At 39.4% G+C, this 19,468-nt stretch overlaps 1 protein-coding gene across 1 annotated transcript in view; it reads right to left on the reverse strand.

The window, feature by feature from the left end:
* The window catches only part of LOC134204725 (tyrosine-protein kinase-like otk), an 82,431-nt gene that overhangs the window by 23,506 nt on the left and 39,457 nt on the right, over nt 1-19,468 (reverse strand). The gene's annotated exons all lie outside the window — the stretch shown is intronic.

Raw genomic sequence — 19,468 nt, forward strand, 5'->3', positions numbered from 1 at the left:
TTTAATAAATTGAAATCAGTTTCCTATTTCCTATTTCACATTAACTTCATCAATTTATATTTAACCAAACTTGTCTCCATAGCCAAATTTGGCATCATCTACTTTAGAGAAGCCGTTTTATAATCTCATCGTAGACAAAGTTATGATAACTTACAATACGTGGACAACATTTTGGTCTAGCAATGCAGAATATTACCGGGCTACCGCGATGAGAATGCTGAAACACAATAGCCTGCTACCGAATGTAACAGTTTCTGGAACACCCTACCGGGCACAGCTGTGACTGCTGTGAGTGCAAAGTGTGGCGATTGGGGCGAGTGGGTGGTATACTGCCCTTACATGCACCTCCCCCGGATGCACCCATGTCAAAATGGAATGAAGCATTGCTCTGGGAGCAGGTGGTTGGTTGGTGGTCACATCACAAGAGATAAACCGGAAAATAAAGAAGATGCTCCGGTTTGCGCACACCGACCGGGAGAAACTTTTTTATTCGTCTTATTTGGGTTCCATTCCGAAGTGAAAGCGTCTGGCATACTGATGACAAGAGCGATAAAGATGTACCCCCGTATTCAGTGGCCTCAGGAGGGTTCTCAAAAGTTGGTTTCTCGAGTGGACTTCTCTAGTGCTGGAACGAGCGAAGAGCATATGCAAGAACGATACTGGAAAATTAATCAAATATTTCTGAATAAACCACTATGGTAGACAATTTATTGTTATGTTCAAGGCAATTTCCCGATAATGTAGAATCTGTTATCGTATTATTTATCGTAGCAATTATATTGGACGATATCTCTTATTTCTTAAATTCTGAACAATCACTTGATGGGTCTGTAAAGTGAAATAGAAATTATAACGCCACTCCAGGATCTTAACGGTATGCTTCAGGACGGTACATTTCCATTTTTGGATCAAAACATATCTGCATGATTTTTCTACCAACTGAGTTGGTCTAAGTGAATTAATAAAGGCGACCTCATTGTCCAATCCCGGAGCACCACGGGTATATAACAAAAACAAAAATGGGTCTGGAGGGAGGGGAATTTCTGAATTGCGTTCGATGAAGCAATTTTCCATATTTCACCTCTAAAACTGTTTAAGAAATTTGTTTCTGTTCGATTTCATGTCACACGCCATACAAATACAATAATCCAGCTCCTTCCTACCAAAAAAAATAATGTCACGAATCTTAAGAAAAGATTTGTCCCAACCAATAAAATGCATGATCATCCGTGCTTTAACCTTTATGATACCAGCAGACAACAAAGACTTCTTCAATTTGCTCTCATTTCGTCAATCATCAACCGATTTTAACAAAACAGGCATGATTGGACCGGTAATTTAAAATATTTTCAGGAAATGGTTTGAAGACGTGAATTTTCGTAATAGTTCCGAATTTAGGTCAAAACCCCGTGGGATACCTAGAGTAACCCAGAATGTAATTTTTCACGAAACTCACGAAAAATGATTTGGTTCATGGAAAATATATGATTTACAACTAATGCAGGGCTGGTAGTGCTTAATGCCTTTCAAAATAGTGACTTTAGTGACCAACGATGACGAAAAAGTGACCAAATAGTGACTTTTGTATAAAATTTTAAACCGAGTATACAACTTCAAGTTTCATTAGTATTGTTACGGTATAGTTCGTAGATTGCAAACTAGTGTTTTATTTTTTAAATTCTTATCTAGAATGCTATCAGAAATTAAGAACAGACAAAAACAAGCAAGAGGCCAGTGAGACTCTCATAAGTACCACAGAGTTGGATATTGGGGATGGTATTCGTTAGATCAGCCAGAAGCTAGGAATGTGACCATGGTACCTCATATTAAGTAACACACCACGAGAAGGTATCTACCCGGCGGCATCACGGGAACGCGTAGTGAGTTACAAGTTGTGTCACAAAATTATGTTGATAATTACAACAACATTATTGCTGTTTAATATGAGCTCGAAGTTTTCTGTATAACAGCCAAAGAATATTATATAATAATCTAATTGATTCCTAGACGGTGAACTATTTGCACTCACAAAGCTTATAAATCTTTGGTGGGACCATTTGTTTGAAAAATATAACGCAATTAAAATAATTAAGAAATTTTAAAAATACGATTTGACCCGTTATTAAACTATGGTTTAATAACAAATTTAAATGCAGTTTTTGAGATTTTGGGCACGACGTGGCTTTCTGAGAAAATTTTTTTGAAAATCCATTAAAACCATTGAAACTCGCTAGCTCACGGGAGGGTATTCTACCGGGTCGTTAACGCTACTTCAATCACCCCAATACTCAAGCTGAGGATGATTCTGTTCTTCGCAGGAGTATAAAAACAGAGCCGTCATAAAAAGCGCTAATGCGGTAGGATGGACAGAGCTATTACTCGAAGGGGATCTATTCACAGTGATCCAAGAAAGACGAGGCTTGGTGGTCCCTTTGCGGACCCGGGAAAACGACACAAGAGAAAATGGTGAAAGACCTTAAAATCAAGGGTTACTCTTTCTTAAAGATGGCTACACCTGGCTCATACATTTTACAATTTATTTTGTGACGTCACATTCGGGGGTACTTGCATGCTTGTTGGATTCGGTGTTTTCTGGTGATGTGACCGATCAGCTTTGATCTGGCCAGCTTGATGCTCTTTGCGGAGCCGCTTCAGTCCGGAAATCATTCCAGGGACGAAACGAGTGTTGCCCTGCGAGGTTGATGACGTGGCTTTTCCGTATAGGTGTTGGAAGATGGCGGCCACACTTCGGCCAGCGATGACGCTGCTTTATCTCAGCCAACGGGCACTCGCCAAATCTTCCCGGAAATCACCACTGTGGCACTGCACTCTCGAGACCTTGGAAAAAAGGTACAAAAGAAAAAGGTCCCTTTGGCATGGACCTGGACACAACGGATTAGCACCCTGCGACGTCACTTCCTAACCTCTAAACTTTCTGATCTGTTCACAGCACATGATATTTACCTTTTCTCGGTGACTTTTAATTTGTTTGTTACTGTCGTTTTTTGTTCTTGTGTTGTTTTACAGGATTTAAACTATAATTTAAGTAGTACATTAATTTAGGCTAAGTTTTACATGTTGACACTACTAACCGTACTAATAGCTTTTAATTTACACAAAACCGTACTACTTTACCATTACAACAACTATTTTAACGACTAACAGATCCTATTATAAGAAAAGAAACAACACAGAATTAAAAGAAACTTCACCAACAATTATTTATACAATTAACCTTCTATTATTTACACACGCGCACTACTACTTCTTTCAAGGATCACTGGTTTTACAAAGAGAAAGATTCTACGCCTTCCGCCTCTTTTATAGTCCCTTTTTACATGAGTTGTGTTCTATGTTTGTAGTTTGCCCATCCTGTTGCATTGAGCACCCTCTATAGGCAAGCTCAAATGGAACAGGGCTGTGCGTATTTTGCCCGAACTCAAACTGCTCGAACGTCTATCGCATCTGGTCACACTTGGTATGACGTGAAAGTGGAACACGCACTCACTCGTGAGATAAATCTTCGACCAGTGAGTGTGACAGTTCCGAGGTGTAATCTTTGGAAAGGTCGTAATGGGAGGGATTGCTGACGGAAATTCACTTGTGGTGGAGCCAACAAGTCCATATTGGAACCGAACGGTTACACCATGGTCTCTTATTAGAAATCCATAAATTTTAATTAATTATAATTTCTAAATGGCAGACAGTCCCCGGATAATGTGTTGTAATATCAAATGGAGCGGATCCAATATACGGAATGCAATTCAATCGCTTTATTCCTAATACCGTCGTCGGGGGTGACAATCGGTCTGGGGGGTCAGCGCCCTCACCGACAGTGTGAAGGTCAGATAACAAAATCGTTCAAAAAGGTCTCTCATAATTTAGTTTCTTGTCCTCAGATACATTAAATCTCTTCTAAGCATTCTATGTAGTGACAGTGGAACAGTGACCCATTCCCATCACCATTTGAACCATTGTCATCCCCGGCGGCGATAACCTTTTACATCCGTGGTTCTGATTCCAGTACTTCTCAATTCTGTACTCTATACTCGAGGACAGCCTTTAGCATTTTAACAAATTCCATTCGGGAAGAAAAAGATCATAGTTCTTAGATCACACTTCTTTGTTGCATATTTCCCAAATTTAATATATTGCTACCAGATTTACACAAATGATTTTTATTTTTATTTTTTTTATGGGCAGTGCGAAAATAGTGACTTTAGTGACCATTTTCCGAAAAATAGTGACTTTAGTGACTTTTGGATGCAAATAGTGACTTTTTAGTGACTAGACTCAAAATAGTGACCAAGTCACTAAAAAGTGACTCACTACCAGGCCTGCTAATGTAATATATGTTTTATTTGAGATTTCTAACTTTTGGTTTCGGGTAAATGGCTGCTTGATATCGGTTCCGGTAGGGACCTAAAGGTAACACTTCCTAAAATGGTCGTTCGAATGCCCAAATGTCTTGAATTCACTCTCCAAAGCGGAATGAGCTCATGCCGCATACCTTTAAGTGTGTTCGGTCCCCTTCAGGTGGCCAACCTGGATTCGGTTTTTGTGGAAACAAAATGGGAACATTCTGAAATTGAGCATATTGGAGTCGTTCGACGGCATGGCTTTCCAAAATGTGGCTTTCCAAATGAGTTTGGTCACCTTCAGATGACCAACCTTGAGCCGGTTCTGGTGAAAACCGTATGAGGAGATTTACGGAAAGGAAAATATTGGTGCCGTTCGACTTCTTAAAATTCGGGATTTTTCACGAATAAGTGATTGGAACTCATGCCGAGTACTTCTTACTGAGTTTGGTCACCTTCAAAAGGTCAACCTGGAGCAGGTTCCAATGCACTATGGGGAATTCTCATACAAATGGGCGGCCAAAAATATTGTTTCAATGAAAACTGTTTCTATGCAACATATTTTATGTGCAGGAATATTTAAGAACCCTTTTTTAACCCTTTAAGGGCCATCGTTAACCTTTCAAAAAATACCACCCGCGAAAATAAAAAATATTTTTTTTATTTTTTCGGTATTTTTTTTTGTTTTTTCCAATACAGCATGCATAAAATAGCAAACAACTATATTTCTAGTAATAATGTTGTTCATTTTCTTATCATAACGAGGTATAGAGAATAAAAACCACAATTTTCAAGAAAACATTGATTGCAGCGTTCTCGTAAACGCGCAAATATGCGCAAGCAAATCACTCACTAGAAGGTGGTACTAGGGTTATATTTCAATCCCCCATTTACAGATCAGAGGACATTTGGAGGCATTAGGTTTGCGGGACCATTTTATAGCAAAGAATTATGATAATTAAAGTTTTTCTTCTACAACTTTTTGATATTAAACTTCGCATGCAGAACAAACCAATCTATCGGAAAGCTAAAGTTTTAAGCTTTGAAATGGTATATAAAACATTATTTTTGGAGAAAAAATGACTACATAACATACAAATCAAAGTTAGTAATGATTTTTTTTATTGTTATCAGCTTTTTCACTTCACCAGCCCATATCTTTTGACTGAATAAACACAGCGCTTCAAAATTTTCCGATTCTCTTATTTAGGGTATATACTTTCATATGATATATAAATTAGACAAATTGGAGATAGTAAATTTTCCGATTAATGGCCACCCTTTTCCCCATAGTGCAATGGGGTCCTAATGAGGATGGTTACGGAATTGAGCATATGTATGCCGTCCGACAGCTCTAAATTCGTGATGTTTTTCTCATTAGCGAATGAAAATGATGCCGCGTACTTCCAAGTGTGGTTGTTCACCATGATGTGGAACCAAGAATCGGTCCAGCTGGGGAGCCAATGAGAACAGTTACGAAATCGAGCTTATGGATGCCGTTCAACGCTTCTCTACTCGTGATTTTTATCTCATAAGCAATTCTAACTCATGCCGCGTAGTTCCAAGTGAGTTTGGTTATCATCAGGTGGCCAACTGGTTCCAGTTACGATAGGAACCCAATAAGAACTGTAATGAAATACAGCATAAATAAAAATTCTGCCAGTACTTTCTCAAGAAATCCCTTCCGGAAGCTCTAGGAAGAATTTCTTGGAGTTGCTTTGAAATTTCCCGGAAATTTCTTCGGAATTCCATTTGAGCATTCTTTCGGGCATCCCTTCGAAAAATCATACAAAAATTCTTTCAGGAATCCTTCGGTAATTTCATTTAGAATTCCTTTTGAGAATCCCTTCGAGAAACCTTTAGAAATTTCAATCGAAATTCCTTCAGGAAATCTTAACTCCGGAAAGTACTTTAGGACTTCCTATTCCATGCTTCAATAAGTTTATCGCCAGAATTCTTTCAACAAAATTTCCGGAATAATTCCTGTAAGAATTTTTAAAGGATTATTACATTGTTTTACTACAGGAATTTCTGAAGAAATTTACAAAGGCCTTTTGGGAGCGTTTACGAAAAATCCCTGGAGGAGTATTCAAATGAGCACTTGGGGAAATTTTATGCATTTTTCCTGAAGGAGTTTTCAAAATAATATGTGGACGATTTTATGGAGAAATTTTAGAAGAAATTCTTGAAAAAATTTCAAAATGTATTTTAGGAGGAATTTCCGAACAAAATTCTAGAAGGAAATTTCAAAGAACAACTTCGAAGAAAAAATTCTTAACGAATTTCTGAAGGATTAGTTGAATACATTTCCTGAATAAATATCATAGGAATCCACGAAAATAATTGTAAATGGAATTTTCATTTTTCATTTATGTTAAGATTTCTAATTCATTCGGAAATTACTTCAAAAACTCCTACAAGAATTCGTTCAGGAATATCTGAAGGAGTCCCTTCGGGAATTCTTCTAGGGAATTCCATTGAAAATCCGGACAGTTGATCTGGAATTAAGACTGCATCCAAAAAGAAAAAAAAACCCAAAATATCGGGATTGCAGTCAATCCATCATCATACTTCTTCGGATATTCTCAAGAATTGCAGCAAAATAAAATTTCCATGAAGAATTAGACATTTTCCTTAAGAAATTAAAAAAATGCCAATATAGAAATCAGGATGTGAGCAATGAATCAACATAAAATTTTCACAAATAATGTAAAATTTCCTGAGAATTTTCTGCAAAACAAGTAAAGCGTCGGTGGATGTTTTTCCTTCTTTAGCAATTGACGTTTGCCCGGAATAAAGCTTTTCAAACAAACTATCCATTTTTTTCAAGATCAGTTAATGCTTCCAAAAGCCTTCTTTTAATCAAATGATGAAGTATCAATAAGTTAACACAATTACTCTGTTGACCAATTGATTTTATCTTTTCTGATTGTGAAAAAACTGAAAACCAAACTGGCAATTCCGAGCAAGGCCGGGTACATAAAGCTAGTTTATCATAAAGTTCGTTCGGAAAGTTCTCCACACATTTTTTCGTAAAAAATATCCCCAGGAATTAATTCGGTTAGTCATCAGAAGTTCTTTAAGGCAAACCTTAAAAAGATCCTCCATGAATACCATCGTAAATTAAGTAATAAAAGTAAAGTAGATTCCTGCAGTGATTCACAATTGAATTTCTTTTTTTTTCAAAAACCCTCCGCAAATAAATCTAGAAATACCTACAGAAATGTCTTTCTTAAAACAATTAAGGTACACTGGGGGAGGTGGAAAAAGAGGGTAAGTGACGAATTTCGCGCCAACCCTTCTATGGGGCTGGCAGCACCATCTCAGAATCGAATGGAACTTGGTGGGCATAAAGATATGGTACACTCAACCCTCTTTTTACGGCAGTTTTTTTTACGTCACTTCGTTTTACGGCCTCCTTTTTACGGCACGTGACGTAAAAAGAATTGGAAACATTATTGACATCCAAAAGTAAGCCTATAAGAAGGCACTCTTACAAACCCAAAGAACAAAGTAGATGCTTTGTATACACATCATTTGCCTTCAACAATTGTTCCGTTCCAGGTCATCCAAGAATTTCCTGGAGTCTACACGCGTAGCGAAAGAGCTGTTATCTATTGTAAAAATGGTTTATGCCCAATTTGAAATATTGAACCAAATTCCGTTCCAGGTCATACAAGAATTCCCTGGAATATAGGTCTTGAGGTCTACCCGCGATACCGAAGAGCTGTTATCTCTTTTATTAAATGGTTCATGCTCTATATGATCTCTTAAACCAAACTCAATATGCCTTAAGCAGCCGTTCCGGTCATCCAAGAATTCTCTAGACTCCTCAGCCGCGGATTCATCCCAAATATGTCCTCCGAATATTTGTCTTTCACTTGCGTCTCAAATATAGGCATATGAGTTGTTCTAAGATCTCCAAATTGCCCTTGAGTTTGAATCAAATGGTCTGCCGAATCAACCAAGGCTTTAATTATGTCTCCAGCCGCGGTATCAACCCAATTACGTCCTCCGAGTATTTGTCTTTCACTTGGGTCTCAAATCCAGACATATGAGATGTAGTAAGATCTCCAAATCCTCCTGGAGTTTGAATCAAATGGTCTGAAGAATCAACCAAGGCTTCCATGATGTCCATAGCTCCGACAATGACCCAATTATGTCCTCCGAGTATTTTACTTTCACTTGCGTCTCAAATCCAGACATATGAGATGTAGTAAGATCTACAAATCGTCCTGGAGTTTGAATCAAATGGTCTGCCGAATCAACCGAGGCTTCCATGATGTCCTCAGCCGCAGTATCGACCCAGTTATGTCCTCCGAACATTTGTCTTTCACTTAGGTCTCAAATCCAGATATATGAGATGTAGTAAGATCTCCAAATCGTCCTGGAGTTTAAATCAAATGGTCTGCCGAATCCACAAAGGCTTCCGTGATGTCCATAGCTGCGGTATCAACCCAATTATGTCCTCCGAGTAATTTTCTTTCACTTGCGTCTCAAATCCAGACATATGAGATGTGGTAAGATCTCCAAATCGTCCTGGAGTTTGAATCAAATGGTCTGCCGACTCAACCGAGGCTTTCATGATGTCCCCAGCCGCGGTGTCAACACAATTATATCCTCCGAGTATTTGTCTTTCACTTGGGTCTCAAATCCAGACATATAAGATGTAGTAGGATCTCCAAATCGTCCTGGAGCTTGAATCAAATGGTCTGCCGAATCCACCAAGGCTTTCGTGATGTCCATAGCTGCGGTATCAACCCAATTATGTCCTCCGAGTAATTTTCTTTCACTTGCGTCTCAAATCCAGATATATGAGATGTGGTAAGATCTCCAAATCGTCCAGGAGTTTGAATCAAATGGTCTGCCGAATCAACCAAGGCTTCCATGATGTCCCCAGCCGCGGTGTCAACCCAATTATGTCCTCCGAGTAGTTTTCTTTCACTTGCGTCTCAAATCCAGACATATGAGATGTAGTAAGATCTACAAATCGTTCTGGAGTTCGAATAAAATGGTCTACCGAATCAACAATGGCTTCCATGATGTTCATAGCTGCGGAATCAACCCAATTATGTCCTCCAAGTAATTTTCTTTCACTTGCGTCTCAAATCCAAACATATGAGATGTTTTATTATCTCCAAATTGTCCAGGAGTTTGAATTAAATGGTCTGCCGGATCAACCAAGGCTTCCATGATGCCCCATGCCGTGGTATGAGCACAATTATGTTTCCAGGGTATTTGTTTTTCACTTGCGTTTCAATTCCAGGTTTATGAGTTGTGGGATCTCCAAATTGTCCTGGAGCTTGAATCAAATGGTTTGCCGAATCAACCAAGGCCTTCATGATGTCCCCAGCAACCCCAGTAACAACCTGCGCAGCACAAGTTAGACAATCATCCCAAGGAACATTTTCAGTTCTATAACGATCATGACAACCATTATTTGCTCTACATGACTTCGGTAAAATCAGCATAAAACTAAAATGTTTGTAGGGATGGTTCTAGCAATTTGATTGTGACTAAATTCGGCAATTCATATGGCCCGTGCCCTTTTTGATCCATAGAACCAAAGTGAATACGGCTTCAACTATTGTTCCATTGCAGATCATCCATGAATATCAACCGTCCCTGAAATATAAACTTTACGGTCAACACGCGTGACCAAAGGGCTGTTATCTCTTTAAAAAAACTGGCTCACACCCGTTTTGATTCATAGGACTAAATTGGATACCTCTTCAACTATTGTTCCATTCCAGGTAATTTAAGAAAGTCATGGAGTACTGGTCTTTAGGTCTACATGAATATTATTTTTAAATGGTTCATCCCATTTTGATCCATAGATCCATATTAGATACGCATTTAACAATTATTCCACTCCAGATCATCGAAGAAATATTTGAAGTCTAGACTTCGTGGCCGGGGACATAATGGAAGCCTTGATTGCTTCGGCAGACCATTTGATTCAATCTCTGGAACAATTGGGAGATCTTACAACATGTTACATGTCAGAATTTGAGACGCAATTCGCAAACTATCCAAATTTCAGGAAAAATTTGAGATCTCTCAACACCTCATATGCCTTGATTTAAGACGAGTGAAAGACAAACACTCGGGGAATATAATTGAGTTGATACCGCGAGTGAAGAAATCATGGAAGCCTTGGTTGATTTGGTAGACCATTTGATTCAAACTCCAGGACAATTTGGAGATCTTAAAACATCTTGCATTCTAAAATTTGAGACGCAAGTGAAAGACTAATACTCAGAAGACAAAATTGGGTTGGCACCATGGAAGCCTCGGTTGATTCATTAGACAATTTGATTCAAACTCCAAGACAATTTGGAGATCTTACAACACCTCATATGTCTTGTTTTGAGATGCAAGTGAAAGAAAAATATTTGTAGAACATATTGGAGTTGATACTACGGCTTAGGACATCATGCAATCTTTGGTTGATTCGATAGATCATTTGATTTAAGCTCCAGGACAATTTGGAGATCTTAGAACATCTCATATACCTGCACTTGAGACGTTAGTAAAAGACCAATGCTCAGAAAACAAAATTGGGTTGACACCGCGGCTGGGGACATCGTTAAAGCCTTGTTTGATGATTTGATTCAAACTCCAGAAAAATTTGGAGATCTTAAAACGTATCATATACCTGTATTTGAGACGTAAGTGAAAGATTAATGTTCGGAGGAGATAATTGGTTTGATATCGCGGCTGCGGGCACCATGGAAGACTTGGTTGATTCATTACACCATTTGATTCAAACTCAAGGACAATTTGGAGATCTTACAACACCTCATATGTCTTGTTTTGAGACGCAAGTGAAAGACAAATACCCAGAGAACATAATTGAGTTGATACCACGGCTTAGGACATCGTGAAGGCTTTGGTTGATTCGATAGACCATTTGATTCAAACTCCTGGACAATTTGGAGATCTTACAATATCGAATATGCCTGTATTTGAGACGTTAGTAAAAGACCAATGCTCAGAAGACAAAATTGGGTTGACACCGTGGCTGGGGACATCGTGGAAGTCTTTGTTGATTCGGTAGACCATTTGATTCAAACTCCAGGATATTTTGAGATCTTAAAACACCTCATATGTCTTGTTTTAAGACGCAAGTGACATACATATTTGGGTTGATACCACGGCTTAGGACATCATGAAAGCTTTGGTTGATTCGATAGACCATTTGATTCAAACTCCAGGACAATTTGGAGATCTTACAACATCTCATATGCCTGTATTTGAGACACAAGTGAAAGACCAATACTCAGAAGACAAAATTGGGATGACACCGCGGCTGAGGACATTGTGGAAGCCTTGGTTGATTCGGTAGACCATTTGATTCAAACTTCAGGACAATTTGGAGATCCTAAAACCTCTCATATACCTGGACTTGAGGCGTAAATAAAAAAACAAATACTCGGAGGGCATGATAGGGATGATACCGTGACTTAGGACATCATGAAGGCTTTGGTTGATTCGATAGATCATTTGATTCAAACTCCAGGACGATTTGGAGATCTCACAATATCTCATATGCCTTTATTTGAGACATAAGTGAAAGACCAATACTCAGAAGATAAAATTGGGTTGACACCGCGGCTGGGGACATCGTGGAAGCCTTGGTTGATTCGGTAGACCATTTGATTCAAACTCCAGGACAATTTGGAGACCATAAAACATCTCATATACCTGGACTTGAGACGCAAATAAAAGACAAATACTCGAAGGGCATGATTGGGATGATACCGCGGCTGAGGACATCATGCAAGAATCAGTAGCTTCGACAGACCATTTGATTCAAACTACAGGACAATTTGGAGATTTTACAACCTCATACATGGAAGAATTGAATACGCAAGTGTAATAATCGACGATAGAAGACGAAAGAAAAATAACCGAAGGATAGATAGTTATTATAGTTTTTCTGGGAATAATGTTCCTGTGACATAGTTAAGGAAAAAAAGTTTTTCTAACAAAAACTTTTTTCATGTCCATTTTTTTATTTATTATTAGACTAAGGCCGGAGTGGCCTGTGCTGCACATAAAAGACTTCTCCATTCAGCTCGGTTCATGGCTGCACTTCGCCAACCACGCAGTCTGCGGAGGGTCCGCAAGTCGTCCTCCACCTGATCGATCCACCTTGCCCGCTGTGCACCTCGCCTTCTTGTTCCCGTCGGATCGTTGTCGAGAATCATTTTCACCGGATTACTGTCCGACATTCTGGCTACGTGCCCGGCCCACCGCAGTCTTCCGATTTTCGCGGTGTGAACGATGGATGGTTCTCCCAACAGCTGATGCAATTCGTGGTTCATTCGCCTCCTCCACGTACCGTCCGCCATCTGCACCCCACCATAGATGGTACGCAACACTTTCCTTTCGAAAACTCCCAGTGCGCGTTGGTCCTCCACGAGCATCGTCCAGGTCTCGTGTCCGTAGAGAACTACCGGTCTTATAAGCGTTTTGTAGATAGTCAGTTTGGTACGGCGGCGAACTCTATTCGATCGGAGCGTCTTGCGGAGTCCAAACTCCAAAGTACGTACGATTTCCAGCCACTATGCGTCTCCGAATTTCTCTGCTGGTATCGTTATCGGCGGTCACCAGTGAGCCCAAGTACACGAATTCTTCAACCACCTCGATTTCGTCACCACCGATAGAAACTCGTGGTGGGTGGCTCACATTGACCTCTCTTGAGCCTCTTCCTATCATGTACTTCGTCTTCGACGTGTTGATGACTAGTCCAATCCGTTTAGCTTCGCTTTTCAGTCTGATGTAGGCTTCCTCCATCCTCTCAAAGTTACGTGCCATGATATCAATGTCGTCGGCGAAACCATTTTTCATGTCCATACTGAGTGAAAATTTATCAGCGTGTTTTATGCCTACAGCGCCAATTATAGGTACAGCAGCCTATTATCAACCAACGACACATTTTGGACTATAAAAATTTGTTTGGGAAGCAATGTAGCATAATCTAACTTAATTGTGGACCAACATTTGAAAAGGTTTTATGTTTAATTTGACTTTTTGTATCGAAGTAACTTAAAAACAATTACAAACAAATAATTACTTTGAAAACGGGCAATGTTGCCGAAACGAAACTGAAGTGATATTTAATTGTAATAGTGGAAAAGAAGATGTTGTTTTTCAGCAAAGGCCAACCACTGAACGGTGTAATTTAGAAACCGTTATAAAGCCTGTAGATGATTTTGTATCGTATTTTATTGAAAAAATTGATAAACTTATAACTTATGACATTATTTGCAAACAGCAATACACTTGTATTGTTAGATTTCAACGAAAATTATTCATTCATTATCCAAAATGCTGCTCAAGGTTGGAATAATTCCCAGGCAACAATACATCCATTCAAAGTTTACTTTAAAAGAAACGGGTAATTAGAAAACGTTAGCTTTATTAATCAGATGTAGTGACCCATGACACAAAAGCTGTCAAAAGCTGTGACCCATGACACAAAAGCAGACTTTGCAAATCTGTGTAATTTAAATTCAAAACATGGCTTAGAAGCAGAATGGCACTTTTTTACAACATTGCACGGAAAAGGCCCTTGAGAAGCTATTGGTGGCACTCTCAAACGAATGGCAAAACGAGCAACTCTTGCCAAAGATTATCGAAATACTATCAAGACTCCTGGGGGTTTTACGAATGGGCGAATGGGCACGTTTTCAATCAAACAAAAATATCACTATATTACATTTCTGTTATATCACGAATGAGCAATACCGCCATCGGGGGTGGCAATGGGTCTGGGGGTAAGAATGGGTCATCGCTCTCACCGCGAGCATGGAGGGCGTAGAGCAAAATCGTTCAAAAAGGTCTCTTATGTTTTTGTCTTCTTGTCCTCAGATACATCCATTCTACAAGCATTCTAAGTAGTTGAAACAGTGACCCATTCTCACCCCCATTTGACCCATTGTCACCCCCGACGACGGTTCTCAACAAGAGTTTGATGAACTTTTCAAAAAAGCAAAAACTATAATTGGCACACAAATTCTTCATTCTTTTATACCAATCGCTCATAATAAAATCCTGGCTAAAAAATATTCCAACTCAGATGAAGACCCAAAAGTCTTTGAATTGTTCGACTAAGTTTACAAATTAATGAGTATTCAAGTAGAAATAAGAATTGAATGTAGTAACAAATAAAATTGAAGAAAAAAATATAAAAAGGGGGAAAATTAATTATTCTTTAAATGTGCGTTTACCGGAAATCCCCTTAATGAAATTACCTACCGAGCTTCATCGTTTGGAATCAAAATGTTTATCTGATAAAAAAAAATCGACCTTCAATTTTTTTTTGCTAAACCAATTTTAATCTTTACATTCAATAATTTATTTTCTCGGTGAACGAAACGCTCTTTTATGTTTCAAACTTCATAGTTCAGACAAATTTACAATAGTCCATCAAACATCACAATTTTGTAAATCTGGTCATTTGTGTGTAACGTTGATATAAGCAATCTAGGAAAATATACGCCCTTTTCAAATGTTGGTCCAGATTAATGTTAGATTATGCTAAACTGCTTCCTAAACAAATTTTTATACTTCCAAAATGTGCTGCTGAACCTATAATTGGCGCTGTAGGCATAAAACACGCTGATAAATTTTCACTCAATATGGACATGAAAAAAGTTTTTGTTAGAAAAACTTTTTTTCCTAAAATATGTCACAGGAACATTATTGCCAGAAAAGTTAGATAATTAAAATACCTATCTGCAGAAAAAATTTCATGGATTTCTGAGATGAGGTTTTTTAAAACTAATTTTAAAACTAATTTTTTTCAGTGTAGAAATCGGTATTTTATTTTTTGGATATTTTTCCAAAAATCTTCTGGGAATTTCACGACAGTCCGCTATACAGCACTTTTTTGTAGGTCTTGTCATTTTAGAGTTACATCGATTTATAAAAAATCCAGGAAAAAAAATTAGGCCCTCATCAAATGTTACTCTTGACAATTTTTGAAAAATTGAGTATGCAGAGTGGCTTAGAAATGCCATATCTTTATGCCCACCAAGTTTCATTCGATTCTGAGATGGTGCTGCCAACCGCTGGTCGAGTTGGCGCGAAATTCGTCAAGTGTAAAAATCGACTCGGAGATTTTCAACAGATTTTACAGTTTTTACCACACCATAACATTGAGCAAAAATATTCTTTAATGTTCACACTAATACTATGTTAAAATCTGTGTTATACATACACTAACACAGTTTACGCTGGAGCTGTCATTTTAGGTTTCGCGAGAAGTCAAGTTTTGCATTCATGAAATCAATTGAACCGGTGCCAGCGAAAGTGGTACATGTTACATTGAATATTTTTTTCAGGAGACGCATTTTCTCAAAAACATCGAATAATAAATTCATATTTGCATTTTTTTGCAACTAAACTGTACCAATAAAAAATAAGCGAAGTTTATGACAAATTACAAGTTTATTGGAACAAATTGCACATGTACCACTATTAATGGGAACAAAATGAAACAGAAATCGAAAAACGTTGACAGTAAAAGTGGTACATGTACATTTTTTAAATCATTCTAAACGGCAGTAAATTATCTTGAAATTAAAAATAGGATTAAAATCTGTTGTGAAAACAGTCATGTTGCCAAATTTTCTTTTAAATATTCTGATTTTAGTGGGTGGAACTGTACATGTATCACTTTTTCTGGTAACGAAATGGCCATTGTGATATATACCAGAAAATAAAATATGCATATCTTCAAATTTAGTTGCCAAAAATCACTTTTTCGTTATTCCCTTACTAGATATTTGCAAATAGAATCCGTTGGTACAAAAAACTCAAAATTGACAAAAATGGTTTATGTACCACTTTCGCTGGCACCGGTTCAATTCTTACTTGGATAAATTGTTTCTTTTTCCGGTGTGATTTCAGTGGTATTTGGACTTCACATAAGAAAACGCCTGATTAATTCACCTATCGGTATTAATGCCTTTCACATGTTTTACATATGAAAAAATATTATAAGAAAGATAAAAATAACACTGATAGGTAAATATATTCCATAATACATATTCATTTGGGTATATGGGTCGAAGTCGACGGAACGATTGGTTCGACGAAGAGTGCAGACAGATTCTGGAGGAGAAGGACCCAGCGCAGGCGGTCGCGCTGCAACAAGGTACCCGGCAGAACGTGGAACGTTATAGACGGAAGCGGAGACAGTAGACCCGCCTTTTTCAGGAGAAGAAACGCCGCCTGGAAGAAGCGGAGTGCGAGGAGATGGAACAGCTGTGCCGTTCTCAAGAAACACGCAAGTTCTATCAGAAGCTCAACGCATCCCCCAAAGGCTTCGTGCCGCGAGCCGAAATGTGCCGGGATAAAGATGGGAGCATCTTGACGGACGAACGTGTGGTGATCGAAAGCTGGAAGCAGCACTACGAGGAACGCTTGAATGACGCTGAGAGTACAGGTAGTGAAAGTCAAGGCAGTGGAGGAGATGACTACGTCAGTTCAGCGGACGATGGAAGCCAGCCAGCCCCCACCTTGAGGGAAGTTAAGGATGCCATTCAATTGCTAAAGACCAATAAAGCAGCTGGTAAGGATGGTATCGGAGTTGAGCTCATCAAGATGGCCCCGGAAAAGCTGCCCACTTGCCTGCATAAACTGATAGTCAGAATCTGGGAATCTGAACAGCTACCGGATTAGTGGAAGGAAGGGGTTATATACCCCATCTACAAGAAAGGGGACAAGCTGGAGTGTGAGAACTTTAGAGCGATCACCATCCTTAATGCCGCCTACAAAGTGATATCCCAGATCATCTTCCGTCGTCTGTCACCATTAGTGAATGAGTTCGTGGGAAGTTTTCAAGCCGGCTTCGTTAACGGCCGCTCGACAACGGACCAGATCTTTACTGTACGGCAAATCCTTCAAAAATGCCGTGAATACCAGGTCCCAACGCATAATCTGTTCGTTGATTTCAAGGCGGCATACGACAGTATAGACCGCGTAGAGCTATGGAAAATTATGGACGAGAACAGCTTCCCTGGGAAGCTTACCAGACTGATCAAAGCAACGGTGGATGGTGTGCAAAACTGTGTGAAGATTTCGGGCGAACACTCCAGTTCGTTCGAATCGCGCCGGGGACTAAGACAACTTAATGGACTTTCGTGCCTGTTGTTCAACATTGCGCTAGAAGGTGTCATGCGAAGAGCCGGGTGTAACAGCCGGGGTACGATTTTCAACAGATCCAGTCAATTTATTTGCTTCGCGGATGACATGGACATTGTCGGCCGAACATTTGCAAAGGTGGCAGAACTGTACATCCGCCTGAAACGTGAAGCAACAAAAGTTGGACTGGTGGTGAATGCGTCAAAGACAAAGTACATGCTTGTGGGCGGAACCGAGCGCGACAGGGCCCGCCTGGGAAGCAGTGTTACGATAGACAGGTATACCTTCGAGGTGGCCGAGGAATTCGTCTACCTCGGATCCTTGCTAACGGCTGACAACAACGTTGGTCGTGAAATACGAAGGCGCATCATCTGTGGAAGTCGAGCCTACTACGGGCTCCAGAAGAAACTGCGGTCGAAAAAGATTCGCCACCGCACCAAATGTGTCATGTACAAGTCGCTAATAAGACCGGTTGTCCTCTACGGACATGAAACATGGACAATGCTCGAGGAGGACTTGCAAGCACTCGGAGTATTCGAGAGACGGGTGCTTAGGACAATCTTTGGCGGTGTGCAAGAAGACGGTGTGCGGCGGCGAAGAATGAACCATGAGCTCGCCCAACTCTACGGCGAACCCAGTATCCAGACGGTAGCTAAAGCCGGAAGGGTACGATAGACAGGACATGATGCAAGAATACCGGACAGCAACCCTGCAAAGATGGTGTTCGCTTCCGATTCGGCAGGCGAGCGAGATGGGCAGACCAGGCGCGCGTGGTGCGTATCCGAGGATGGAGAGATGCGGCCTCGAACCGTGTATTGTGGCGTCAAATTGTTGATTCAGTGTTATCTGTTTAGATGTAAACTAAATAAATGAAGTGAACATATTCATTTATATTCATAACTAGTCGACCCGGCAGACGTTGTCCTGCATAGTAGGCGAAAATGCGCGTTGTGAACTGCCCATGCGAAATTTCCATACGAATCTTAATTTTAGTTTTTTACGATTTACTCAACTTTATTAATAGTTTTCGCATGAGGAAATATCATATAAACCCGTCGGAAACGATAACGAACATATTTGCTGAAGGAATGAAGAAAATCCATCCAGCCGTTTTCGAGTTATGCGGATACGAACACAGACCATTTCATTTTTATTATATAGATAGATAAGAAGATAAGTTTCGCCGTTTAATACGATTTGTTGCGAACAGCGCGGTTAGGGACAAGTGCATGAAAAATAGGTGATAAATTTGTACCTGTATTGCACACACACATACAAGCAAACACGCACACACAGACATAATTTCAATTCATTAAACTGAGCAGAGATGCATCTGAACACGAGAACGTGTGTTCGTGTTCAAAACGTTTTGAACACAGCACACTGTTCAAGAGCACTAACCTAACTTAGCAACTTGTATCCTAGGAAAACAAATTCAAGCGTCGGCATGCTACACATTTTTCGACTGGTATTGGAACACGTATGGTGTATGTTTTTGCATAGTTCCAAATCTAAGTACCCTGAACAGTGTTCAGAGTTCAAAACTAAGAACACCAAGGCACGCTCTTGGCTCATGTTCTGTTCAGGATGCATCTCTGAAACTGAGTCGATAAGTTTATAACACTGTAAGTCTCATTCTTCCTCAAAAAAGTTTATCTTTGGGGCAAACATACAGATTTTACGTACACTTAGTGTTCGAGAAGACAAAACCAGCCCTCCCCTAGCTATTCCAACAATTCCTTGGGGATCTATTCCAGAAGTCCAATGAAATTATTGAACAAAAGATGCTAAGAGCAATTACCGTCTTGATTTTAATCATATATCACTTATCATCACAATTGAAGGTCAAGATAATTTGGGTTTTCCACTTACCCCATTCCACTAGGGTAAGTGGAAAAAAAACTCCTAAATTTCAAATCTATTTTTATAAATTTCAAGCGACTAAAATGGTA

Source organism: Armigeres subalbatus, unplaced genomic scaffold (assembly GCF_024139115.2).
Source record: "Armigeres subalbatus isolate Guangzhou_Male unplaced genomic scaffold, GZ_Asu_2 Contig857, whole genome shotgun sequence".
Lineage (NCBI taxonomy): Eukaryota > Metazoa > Arthropoda > Insecta > Diptera > Culicidae > Armigeres > Armigeres subalbatus.